Below are 12,435 nucleotides of genomic sequence, written 5' to 3'. Positions count from 1 at the left end.
TTATTTTACTGTATTTACTATTATCTATACTCTGTGAGTTATTTAAATGTATACTGCAAAATACCATGTAATGGTGTTTATGCACATTTCTTCACTACTCATTTTTTTTTGTATTAAATTCTTTTATTGGTACATTGTAGGTATACAACACAATTACATTTCTCATTGGGAATTGTACCTTTACATAATGCATCTTGGTTCGTATTTTTTCCCCATTCCTAGCCCTCCCTTCATGCCTTCCACACTTCCCTATTTACAAAGACTTTATTTCCATTTTTTCCATTTCTCAGCATTTTTTTCCTTTCCCTTCTTTCCTTTCCCCTGTGCCTCCCACTACCCCTACCCCTTTGGACCTTTTATTCCTATTTTACATTATCGATTATTCATTCTAATAATTGGTACATTTTAGGTATACAATATAATGACATTCATCATTGGAAATTTGCACCTTTACATAGTCTCTCTTGGTTCTTGTTTTTCACCCTTGCCCAGCCCTCCCTTCAACCCCTCCAGCCCTCCCTATTTACAAAAATTTTGTTCCTATTTTTCCATTTTCTCATATTAATCCCATTCCCTTCTATCCTTTCCCTTAGCCCTCCCACTTCCTTCCCTTTTCTTCCTATTTCACATGACCTATTATACATTTAGTCCTTATTTACACTTTCAGTTTCTCACAACAGAGAAACTATTCGGTATTTACACATGTGTGTCCTATTTATTTCACTTAAGAGTATTGCCTCAATGTGCATCCACTTAGCTATAAATGACTCTAATTTCTCATTTTTTATGGCTGAGTAGTACTCCATTTTATTAAAAAACCACATTTTCTTTATCCAGTCTCCAGATGATGGGCATTTGGGCTGTTTCCAAGTTTTAGCTATTACAAACTGTGCTGCTGTGAACATGGGTGCACATATATCACTGTGGTATGATTCTTTTAATTCTTTGGGGAAGATCCCCAGCAGTGGAATAGCAGGGTCAAATGGGATTTCCAGTCCTAGTTCTTTGAGGTATCTCCATACTGATGTCCACAGTGCTTGCACCAGTCTACACTCCCACCAGCACTGGAGCAGGGTTCCTCTTTCCCCACAGCCCCGCCAGCATTTGTTGTTGGTTGATTTCATGATAGCAGCTATTCTTTCTGGACTGAAGTGGAATCTCAGCATTGTTTTCATTTGCATCTCTCGAATGACCAGTGACGTTGAACATTTTTTCATGTATTTATTTGCTATTTCTACTTCTTTGTCTGAGAAATGTCTGTTCATTTCAGATGCCCATTTTTGGATTGGGTCTTTAAATTTGGGAGGTCTGATCTTTTTAAGTTCTTTCCAGATTCGAGATAGTAGACCTTTGTCTGAGGAAGAGCAGGTGAAGATTTTTTCCCGCATTGTGGATTGTCTCTTCACACTGCTGGTGGTTTCTCTTGCTGTGCAGAAGCTTTTTAATAAGAGATCCCATTTGTTGATTGTTTGTGCTAGTTCACGGGCAACTGAGGTTTTGTTCATAAAATCTTTTCCTACACTGAGGTCTTCAAGGGTTCTACCTAACCTCTGTTCCAACTGGTTCAGAGTTTCTATTTTAATATTTAGATCTTTAATCCATTTTGACTTTAGTTTAGCGCATGGTGAGAGATACAGGTCTAGTTTTAATCTTTGGCAAGTTGAAGCCCAATTTTTCCAGCACCATTTATTAAAGAGGCTATCTTTCCTCCAGTGAGGGTGTTTGGCTCCTTTGTCGAAGATGAGATGGCTGAGTGTGTCTGGCGTTGTTTCTGCATCTTCTAATCTGTTCCACTGGTCCTCAAGCCTGTTTCTTTGCCAGTACCATGCTGTTTTTATCACAGTAGCTTTGTAGTATAGTTGCAGGTTGGGGATTGTGATACCCCCTGCCATGTCTCTGTTACCTAAAATTGCTTTTGCTATTCTGGGTCTCTTGTTGCTCCAAATGAATTTTTGGATTGTTTTCTCAAGGTCTATGAAGTATGCTGCTGGGATCTCAATTGGAATTGCATTAAATCTATATAGCAGTTTTGGAAGTATGGCCATTTTCACTAAATTAATCCTTCCTACCCAGGAGCAGGGGATGTCTGTCCATTTTCTGGTATCATCTTCAATCTCTCTTTTCAGAGTGCCATAGTTTTCAGAGAAGAGGTCTTTGATTTCTTTCGTTAGGATGATTCCTAGGTATTTCAGTTTTTTGGATGCTATTGTGAAAGGAATTATTTGCCCTATTTCTGTCTCAGTGAGTCTGTCATTCGTGTAGAGGAAAGCTATTGATTTTTGTGTGTTGACCTTGTAACCAGCTACTTGACTGAATTTGGTTATTAAGTCTAGAAGACTTTTGGTGGAGTTCTTGGGGTCTTCTATAGAGAGTATCATGTCATCTGCAAATAATGACAATTTGACTTCTTCATTTCCTATCTTTATTCCTTTTATTTCTTTCTCTTGTCTAATTGCCGTGGCTAATGTTTCCAGAACTATATCGAATAAGAGTGGTGATAGTGGACATCCTTGTCTTGTTCCTGATTTGAGTGTGAAGGATTTTAGTTTTTGACCATTTAGTATGATATTGGCTGTTGGTTTTTCATAGATGGCTTCTATCAGTTGGAGGAAGAGACCATCTATTCCAATTGTTTGTAGGGTTTTTATCATAAATGCATGTTGGAATTTGTCAAATGCTTTTTTTGCATCTATGGAGATAATCATATGGTTTTTGTCCTTGGCTTTATTGATATAGTGTATTACATTGGTTGATTTTCATATATTGAACCATCCCTGCATCCCTGGGATGAATCCCACTTGATCAGGTTGTATGATCTTCTTGATGATCTTCTGCATTCTGTTTGCCAGTATCTTATTAAGGATTTTTGCATCTATGTTCATTAGTGAGATTGGCCTATAGTTCTCTTTTTCAGTTGGGTCTTTCTCTGCTTTGGGGATCAAGGTGATGCTTGCTTCCAGGAATGAATTTGGGAGTATTGCTTCCCTTTCAATTTCATTGAAGAGTTTAAACAGTAGTGGCAGCAGTTCCTCTCTAAATGTCTTGTAGAATTCAGCAGTGAAGCCATCAGGGCCCAGGCTTTTCTTAGGTGATAAGTTTTTAATTACATTTTCAATTTCATTGGTTGATATTGGGTTGTTCAGAATTTTTAGGTCTTCTTCATTCAACTTTGGTAATTCATATGTATCTAGGAATCTGTCCATTTCTTCTGTGTTGTCCATCTTATTGGCGTATAGGTTCTGGAAGTAGGTATTGATGATCATCTGGATTTCTGCTGGGTCTGTTGTAATTTCACCCTTTTCATTCCTAATTGCATGGATTTGGACCTTTTCTTTCCTTTTTTTGACAAGGTTGACTAAAGGTTTATCAATTTTGTTGATTCTTTCAAAGAACCAACTCTTGGCTTCATTGATTTTTTGTATTGTTCTCTTAGTCTCCATTGCATTGATTTCTCCTCTGATCTTTATAATTTCTTCCCTTGTATGAACTTTGGGGTTGTCCTGCTCTTCTTTTTCTAGAAGCTTGAGGTTCAACATCAGGTCATTTAATTGGGCTCATTCTGTTTTCCTAATGGGCTTATTCACTGCTATGAATTTCCCTCGTAAGACTGCTTTCATTGTGTCCCATAGATTCCGATATGTTGTATTGTCATTGTCATTTAATTGAAGGAACTGTCTGATTTCTTCTTTAATTTCCTCTGTGATCCATTGATTATTCAGAAGTGTGTTGTTCAATTTCCACGTGTTTATGAAATTTTTTGAGTTTCTTTTGCTATGGATCTCCAATTTTATCGCACTATGGTCTGATAATATACAGGGGATCACTTCAATTCCTTTGCACTTCCTTAAACATGTTCTATGTGTGAGTATGTGGTCTATTTTTGAGAATGACCCATGTGCAGCTGAGAAGAATGTGTACTCTGATTTTGTGGGGTGGAAGACTCTGTAAACATCTGTTAAGTTCATTTGTTCAGGAGTTCGATTGAGTTCTAGTGTTTCATTACTTATTTTTAGTCTAGTTGATCTATCTATTTGTGACAGTGGGGTGTTGAGATCCCCCACTACAATTGTATTAGTGCATATATGGCTTTTCATGTCCGTTAGTATTTGTTTTATATAGTTGGGTGCACTAGTGTTTGGTGCATAGATATTTATGATGGTCATCTCTTCCTCTTGGATTCTTCCCTTTACAAGGATGTAGTGTCCTTCTTTGTCTCTCTTAATTAGTGTTGGTTTGAAATCTACTTGATCTGCCAAGAGGATAGCTACTCCTGCTTTTTTTCGGGTTCCTGTCGCATGCAGTATTGTTTTCCACCCTTTAACTTTCAGTCTATGAGTTTCCTTTTGAATTAAGTGTGTTTCTTGTATGCAGCATATTGTTGGATTTTGCTTCTTGACCCATTCTGCCAGTCTATTTCTTTTGATTGGTGAATTGAGACCATTAATGTTGATGGTTATAACTGAAACGTATTGACTTGTCATTGCCATGACTTTTTCTTTTTGTTGGGTTCTCCCCCTTTACGTTTAATTTCTTGTCATGCCAGATGGGTTCATTCTGCTTTGCTTCCTGGGGTTGTGATCCTCAATGTCTGTTCCTAGGCTATTGTGTAAAATTCTTTGGAGTGCTGGTTTGGTATTCACGAAGTTCCTAAGGTGCTCTTTGTCATGAAAGTATCTTATTTCTCCATCCATTTTGAAAGATAGTTTTGCAGGGTACATCAATCTGGGTTGGAGGCTGTTTTCTTTTAGGGCTTGGAATCTGTCACTCCAAGCTCTTCTTGCCTTGATGGTTTGTGTTGAGAAGTCTGCTGTGATTCTGATGGGCTTTCCTTTGTATGTGATTTGTTTCTTTTCTCTGACTGCTTGGAGAACTTTGTTCTTCTGTTGTGTTTCTGGAATCTTAACAATTATATGCCTATGAGTAGATTTTTTTTGATCAAGACTATTTGGAGTTCTATATGCCTCACTTATCTGTATGTCAAGCTCTTTTCCCCTGCTTGGGAAGTTTTCTGCCATTATTTCTGGGAAGAGATTTTTTATGTCATCTGCACTCTCTCCTGTTTCTTCATTGAGCCCAATCAGTCTTATGTTATTCTTTTTTGCATCATCTAGCAGCTGCTGGATTGATTTCTCAAGTTCCCTTATAATTTTGAAGCAATTTTTCTTTTCCTGGTCACTAATTGCAATCTTATCATCTATATCTGAAATTCTGTCCTCACACTGCCTCATTCTGCTGTGTAGACTTTCAATGGAGTTTTTCATGTCCTGCAAATCTATTTGCATCTGTTTTATGGATTCCATTTGTTTCTTATGTTGGGATTCCATCATGTTCCTCAGCTCCTCTCTAGATTTATTAATCATGTCTTGCACTAAGGGCACAATTTCTCCTGTTATCTGAGAAATTATTTCTGATTTCATTTTTTCCAGATCCCCTTTTGTTGCCAGTTCAGTGGGTCCAGGTGGTTGAGTATCAGAGGGTTCCATCTCATTTCCCTTTTGGGTTGCTGTAGGTGATCTGGAAGTCTGGTTTTGAGACTTATTTATGTGTTTTCTCATTTCGACTGGGGCGGGGGGCTGTTACCGCCTGCACGGATTACCTCCTCTGAGCTGGGAGAGGTGGGACAGGGTCCAGGAGCAGCAATAGGGATGGTGACCCAAAAGCCCTTTCCTGTGGGTTGGGAGCAGCTGGAGAGATGGTGGCCCGGAAGCCCCTTCCTCTGGGCCAGGAACAGGGGGACAGAAGGTGGCCCAAAAGCCCTTTCCTCTGGGCTGGGAGCAGTGGGACGACAGCTCAGAAGCCCCTACCTCTGGGCCGGGAACAGTGGGACTCAGTACCTTGGTCTGGTGGTCTGGTGTCCTCTGCGCCTTGGTAATGTGGAATCAGGTGGCTGCCTGTCTGCAGTGGGGTGATTCAGTGTCTTCCCCGTGACTCAGGACCTCGGTAGGGCGTGCACAGACCTGCCTGTCTGCAGTGGGCTGATTCGGCATGTTCCACGGGACTGGGGACCTCGGTAGGGTGTGGGCAGACCTGCCTGTCTGCATCGGGGTGATTCGGCGTCTTCCTCGTGACTCAGGACCTCGGTAGGGCGTGCACAGACCTGCCTGTCTGCCACTACTCATTTTTTTAAGTGATGTCATTTTGGTAGCTTTAAATCAGCCATGGTGGTAGGCTTTACACCATGGAAACTGGCAAATACCACAAACCAGAGGTCTTACACATCCCCAGTCTTGGAAAGCTATTGTTACACATTTGTCAGCATATAAATATTGTTCTTAGAGCCAGGGATTTAGCTCAGTAGTTTCGCCCCCTGCTACGCAAGCGCAAGGATCCGAGTTTGATCCCCGGTACCAAAAAAGAAAAAAAAGTACTGTTCATAGTGAAAATAACATGTGATTTTTAAAAAACTAAACATCAATTTCTACTTTAAAATAATATATTTTAAATCATTATTAATTATAATATTTTCACCCCATAATCATAAATGGTGGATTTTTTTATTGTACAAAACTACTGTGCCTTTTAACATTAAAGCTATCTCTCAATATGTAGGCTGTTTTGTTTCTAGAAATAATTTTCTTATTTATTTATTTTTTTCCCCATTAACGTTATTGGTACATTTTAGGTATAAAATACAACATTCATCATTGGGATCTTGTACCATTACATGAGTCTCTTGGTTCTTATTTTTTTCCCCTTCCCTTGCCCTCCCTTCACCCCCTCCACCCTTCCCTATTTGCAAAGACCTTGTTTCCATTTTTTTCCTCTTCTCATATTTTTTCCTTTCCCTTTTTTCCCTTCCCCAACCCCTCCCAATTCCCCTGCTCTTTTAGACCTCTTCTTCCTGTTACACAATATCAGTTCTACATTTTAAAAATCACAATATTAAGATCTAGGAGACATTACCACAGATTTTACAGAATTTAAAAGGATATAGGAAGCATATTACAAAAATCTTTTTGGAAATAAATTTGACAACTTCTAAGAAGTACCTTGGAAGATAAAATAATGAAACTAACTCTGGAGGAAATATAAAATTTGAATAGCACCTATTAAAGAAAGTATATTCCTAGCTTGAAAACCTATCTATATGACAACAGCAGGCTCATAAACATTTTAACTGATAAATTATATGAAACAATTAAAGCAGAAAAAAGAAGGAACACTTCTCCCCTCATTTTAGGAAAGCAACATTGTGCTAATCCTAAAACTGGATAAAGATAATAGAAGAAAAAAGTATGAACATAGAAATTTGTTGAACAAAATAAACTATTGGAAGTCAGATCTGGCAGGATGTAGAAAGTGGTTTTGTTATAGGGATGGCAGTGTTGGTTCAGTGTTGGAAGATCTACCCCCAAAAGTCATCATGTAAACAGAGGAAAGGAAAAAGCCATATGATCCTGTCACTAGCTGGAGAAAAAGTACTGGACTAAATTCTACAGCTGTTCATGGTAAAAGCTATCAGGAGACTAGAAGTAGAACAGAAATTTCTCAACAGATTAAAGACATGTACTCCATACTTCCAGCGAGAACGCCTTATATGAATTGAGAAGATACAATGCTTTCTCCTTAAGGTGGGGAACAAGGGCAGATATGCTAACTCTTGTTTTTTGTGTTTTTTTTTGGTACCGGGGATCGAACTCGGGACCTTGCGCTTGCGAGGCAGGCACCAGAACCACTGAGCTAAATCCCCGGCCCCACTTACTCTTTATCTGTCCATTAAACTTTGAAACCTAGGCCTCACCAAAATAGTCTGGCAATAAAATGACACAACTAGGATAGGATTGGCACAGCAGAAGCAAAATCTTTATATGTAGATGAAATGATCATCTACAGAGAAAATACTAAGAAATCTCTAGGAGCCCCTAGAACTTGTACTTGAATTTAGCAGGACTAGAAAACACAAGGTATATATAAAAATTCAGGTCTATGTACACTTGCTATAAATGAAGAATTGGATATTGAAATTTAAAAGTTATGTAGGAGTACAAAGGACCTAGAAAAGTTAAAAACAAAAACAAAAACAAATACAGTGTTGGAAGACGTTTAGTACCTAATTTTAAGATTTCTTCTAAGGCTACAGTAATCAAGGCAGTGTTGGTGTAAGGAAAGACATAGAGATCATTTGAATAAAACAGAATCTAGAAATAGAATCACACATATATGGTCCACTGAGTTTTGAAAGATTATTTAACATTAGCATTTTATAGAATATAAACTCAATTCAAGAGCCGAGGAAGAGAGAGTGTTTTCAGCAAATGGCACTAGAACACCTGGTATCTGTATATAAAAAATTAACCTCAACCCTTTATTTCCATACATGAAAATAACTTGAATGGATCTATGAACCTAAATAAGAAAGCCTAAAAGTATGAAACTTTAAGAAGAAATTATAAGGGAAAATGTTTATGAATTCAGGGTAGGCAAGAACTACCTAGGATACAAAAGATATGATGTATAAAAGAAAAAACTTGAAAAATGAGATTCCATCAAAATTTAGAACTTTAAATGACATCATTAAAATGAAAAGCAGTCCTTAAAAGACCATATTTACAATGCATATAACCTATGACCAGAATATATAAAAAATTCTTAGAACTCATTAATAGACAACGTAATTAAAAAGTAGACGTAAGAAGATGAAAAATAGCCGGTATAGCACAAGGAAAGGTGTGAAACTCCAGAAGCAGAAAAATACTAATCAGTACAATAACAAGATTGAATTATACACTCATTAGGGAGATGAAGTTCAAAGTTTTAAAAGCCTTGTCATGACTTTTTCTTTTTGTTGGATACTCCCCCTTTGTGTTTAATTTGTCACATCCAATGGATTCATTCTCCTGGGCTTCCTGGGCTTGTGATCGTCATTGTCTTTTCCTAGAGTACTGTCTAAAATTTTTTGGAGTGCCGGCTTGGTATTCATGAAGTTCCTGAGGTGCTCTTTATCATGAAAGTATCTTATTTCTCCATCAATTTTGAAAGGTAGTTTTGCAGGGTACATCAATCTGGGTTGGAGGCTGTTTTCCTTTAGAGCTTGAAATACATCACTCCAAGCTCTTCTTGCCTTGAGGGTTTGCGTTGAGAAGTCTGCTGTGATTCTGATGGGCTTTCCTTTGAATGCGATTTGTTTCTTTTCTCTCACTGCTTGTAGAATTTTGTTCTTCTTTTGGATTTTTGGAATCCTAACTATTATATGCCTATGTGTAGATTTTTTTTGATCAAGGCTAGCTAGAGTCCTATATGCCTCCCTTATCTGTATGTCAAGTTCTTTTCCCCTCCTTGGGAAGTTTTCTGCCATCACTTCTGTGAAGAGTTTTTTAATGTCATCTGCACTCTCTCCTCTTTCTTCATTGACTCCAATCAGTCTTATGTTATTCTTCTTTGCATCGTCTAGCAGCTGCTGGATTGATTTCTCATGATCCCTTACAATTTTAAAGCAATTCTTTTCCTCCTCACTAATTGCAATCTTATCTTCTATATGTGAAATTCTATCCTCACATTGGTTCATTCTGCTGCACAGACTTTCGATGGCGTTTTTAATCTCTTGGAAAACTGTTTGTATCTGTTTTATGGATTCCATTTGTTTCCTATGTTGGGATTCCATCATGTTCCTCAGATCCTCTATTTTTTTATCTGTGTCCTCTCTAGATTTATTAATCATGTCTTGCACCATGAGCAAAATCTTTGCTGTTATCTGAATAATTATTTCTGATTTCATTTTTCCCAGATCCTCTTTTGTTGCCAGTTCAGAGAGTCCAGGTGGTTGAGTATCAGATTGTTCCATCTCGTTTCCCTTTGGGGTTGCTGTAGGTGATCCAGAAGTCTGTTTTTGAGGCTTGTTTATGTGTTTTCTTGTTTCCATGGTGGGGGGGGGCTGCTTGTGGCGCCCATGCGGCTCACCTTCTCTGCCCTAGGAACTTGTGATGGCAGTGGGGGAGCTTCCTTCCAGGTTCTGGGACTGGTTTACCTTCTCTGCCCTGGGAGCCTGGGATGGAGGCAGGGAGCTTCCTTCCTGGTCCTGGGACCGGCTCACCTTCTCTGCCCTAGGAGCCTGGGATGGAGGTGGGGAGCTTCCTCTAGAAATGATTTTCAATCATTGAAACTAAGGAAGCCTGTGTCTATAATAATTAACCTGATAAAGACTTAAAACTAAATAAATAAATCTGATGTGGGCAATAAATAAATAAATAATATATGTACCTGATACCTCCAAAAAAATCCCAAGGAAGCTAGTTTTTAAAGAAGTATTATGTCTAATTATGTCAGCTTTATAGTTACTAATATTATACCAAAATAAAGACATGTACGATATAGATATAACTTATTGTCATGAGCATCATTATAATTAAAAGTCATAGTCAAGCTTGTAATGTGTGAAACTATCTCCAAATAGAAAGAGAGAATTAACATTTTCAAAGTACTAACTATATACCAGGGATATTACAAAGAACCTGACGTACGTTATATAATTTAATGATAATAATTTATGAAACAGGTGATATTATTCAAATTTTACAAAAAACACAGGAAGTGACAGCAGCAGGATGAGGAACTAGGAAGTTCTAGGCCCTGTCAAGAGTCTTTATGTTCTTCTTCGAACCCCAAGCCACATGAGACAGCACCTAAACAAACAAGAATGTTGGCCTTGAGTTCAACATTCCTTCTTTCGTGGGGCCCAGGAGGCAAGATTTGGGTGGTATTCTCCCAATCTCAGATCGCTGAAAACAGGTGCATGCTCTGGTGGTTAGATCAGCAGAGACTCTGCAGTCCCACAGAAAGGCAGCAGGGGAGCAAGAGATCAAATGCAAAGGATTATGACAGAAACAGAAAACAAAAGCTCCAGAGAAACAGGAAAATAAGATAGTCAAAAGCTCATCTATAGACTAGCATAAAAGCAAAAAACAAAACCCCAAAGAAAGTAAGTCCCAATAAAAGGTTTGAGAGGTCTCAGACCTCTGGCCAAGCTGATTGGTGAAGGTCTCCCTCTGGACAAAAGCCAGCTGCAAAGAGTAGGAGAAGCAGCTATTTTTTCAAATGCCCAAATCTCAACAAAATACGCAAAGAAACAAGGAAACATAATCCAACTAAAGAAAGGAAACAAAAGTCCAGAAACAAATCATAACAAAATGAAGATCTATGAAATGGCTGATAAAGACTCTAAAATACTTGCTTTAAGGGTGCTCAATGAGCCAAAAGTGCCCACAAATAGACAAACTAAATCAGAAAAACATGAGAATATCAAAAAAGAGAAACTATAAAATATAACCAAATAACATTCTCAAGCTGAAAAAGTACAATAACATCTTTCTCAGATGAAAAGGTAGAAATGGCAAAAAAATAATATAAAAAATGTTCAACATCATTGGTCTTTGGAGAGATGGAAATTAAAACAATGCTGAGATTTCATCTCATTCTAGAAAGGATGGCTATTGTCAAGAAATCAACAAAAAGCAAATGCTGGCAGGGCTGTGGGGAAAAAGGAACCCTTCTCCACTGTTGCTGGGACTGTAGACTGGTGCAACCAGATTTCCAGGTGGAAATCAGTGTAGAGATTCCTAAAAAAACTAGGATTAGAGGTCCCATTTGACCCAGATATTCCCCTTCTTGGTATCATCCCAAAAGAATTAAAAGCATCATACCACAGTGATATATACACACCCATATTTACAGCAGCACAGTTTGTCATAGCTAAATCTTGGAAAGAGCCCAAATGCCCATCAATTGATGAATGGATAAAGATGTGGTTTTTTTATACAATGGAGTATTACTCTGGCATAAAGAAGGACAAGCTCGAGACATTTCTAGGTAAATGGATGCACCTTGAGACCATATTTTTAAGGGAAATAAGTCAGACACATATGTTTACATACCACATTGTTTCTCTGGTGTGAGAAACAGAAAGAATAAATAAGGACCAAAATGTGTAATAGATATTGGGAAATAGGAAGAACATGTTCACATGAGAAGGGGAACAAGGAAGTAGGGAGGGGAGAAGGAAGGAAGGAACAAGAAAAAAGAACAGAGGAGAAAAATGGAAACAAAGATCTTGTAAATAATCAGGGGAAGAGGGGTTGAAGGGAGGGGAAGGGATTGGAGAAAAAAGAATCAAGATACATTATGTACAGGTACAAATTCCCTATGATGAATGTTATCATGATGTATATCTAAAATGTACAAAATAAAATTAATTTAAAAATTCATAGAAATGCACATCAGGAAAAAATACAATTTTACTGTATGATAATTAAAAAACAGAATCCATACTTCCTACAAAAGATTCTCTTTAGATCTAAGAATACCTGTACATAGGATGAAGTATCAAGGATGGAAAAAGATATTCTGAGAAAATGGTAAATAAAAGAGATTAGGAGTGGGTATAATAATATCAGACACAATAGACTTAATTAAAAAGTATAATACACCTGGGCCAGGAATTTA

At 37.8% G+C, this 12,435-nt stretch overlaps 1 protein-coding gene across 15 annotated transcripts in view; it reads right to left on the bottom strand.

Moving 5' to 3' along the window:
- Positions 1-12,435, bottom strand: part of Dnah12 (dynein axonemal heavy chain 12) — a 277,734-nt gene that overhangs the window by 114,961 nt on the left and 150,338 nt on the right. The window lies entirely within an intron of this gene.

This window comes from Heterocephalus glaber, unplaced genomic scaffold, assembly GCF_053883595.1.
Source record: "Heterocephalus glaber isolate CG9 unplaced genomic scaffold, H.glaber_assembly_v1.0 deba00001472, whole genome shotgun sequence".
In the NCBI taxonomy this organism is placed as follows: Eukaryota; Metazoa; Chordata; class Mammalia; order Rodentia; family Bathyergidae; genus Heterocephalus; species Heterocephalus glaber.
Note: the sequence above shows the minus strand (reverse complement) of the source record. Positions and strands in the feature narration are given on the sequence as shown.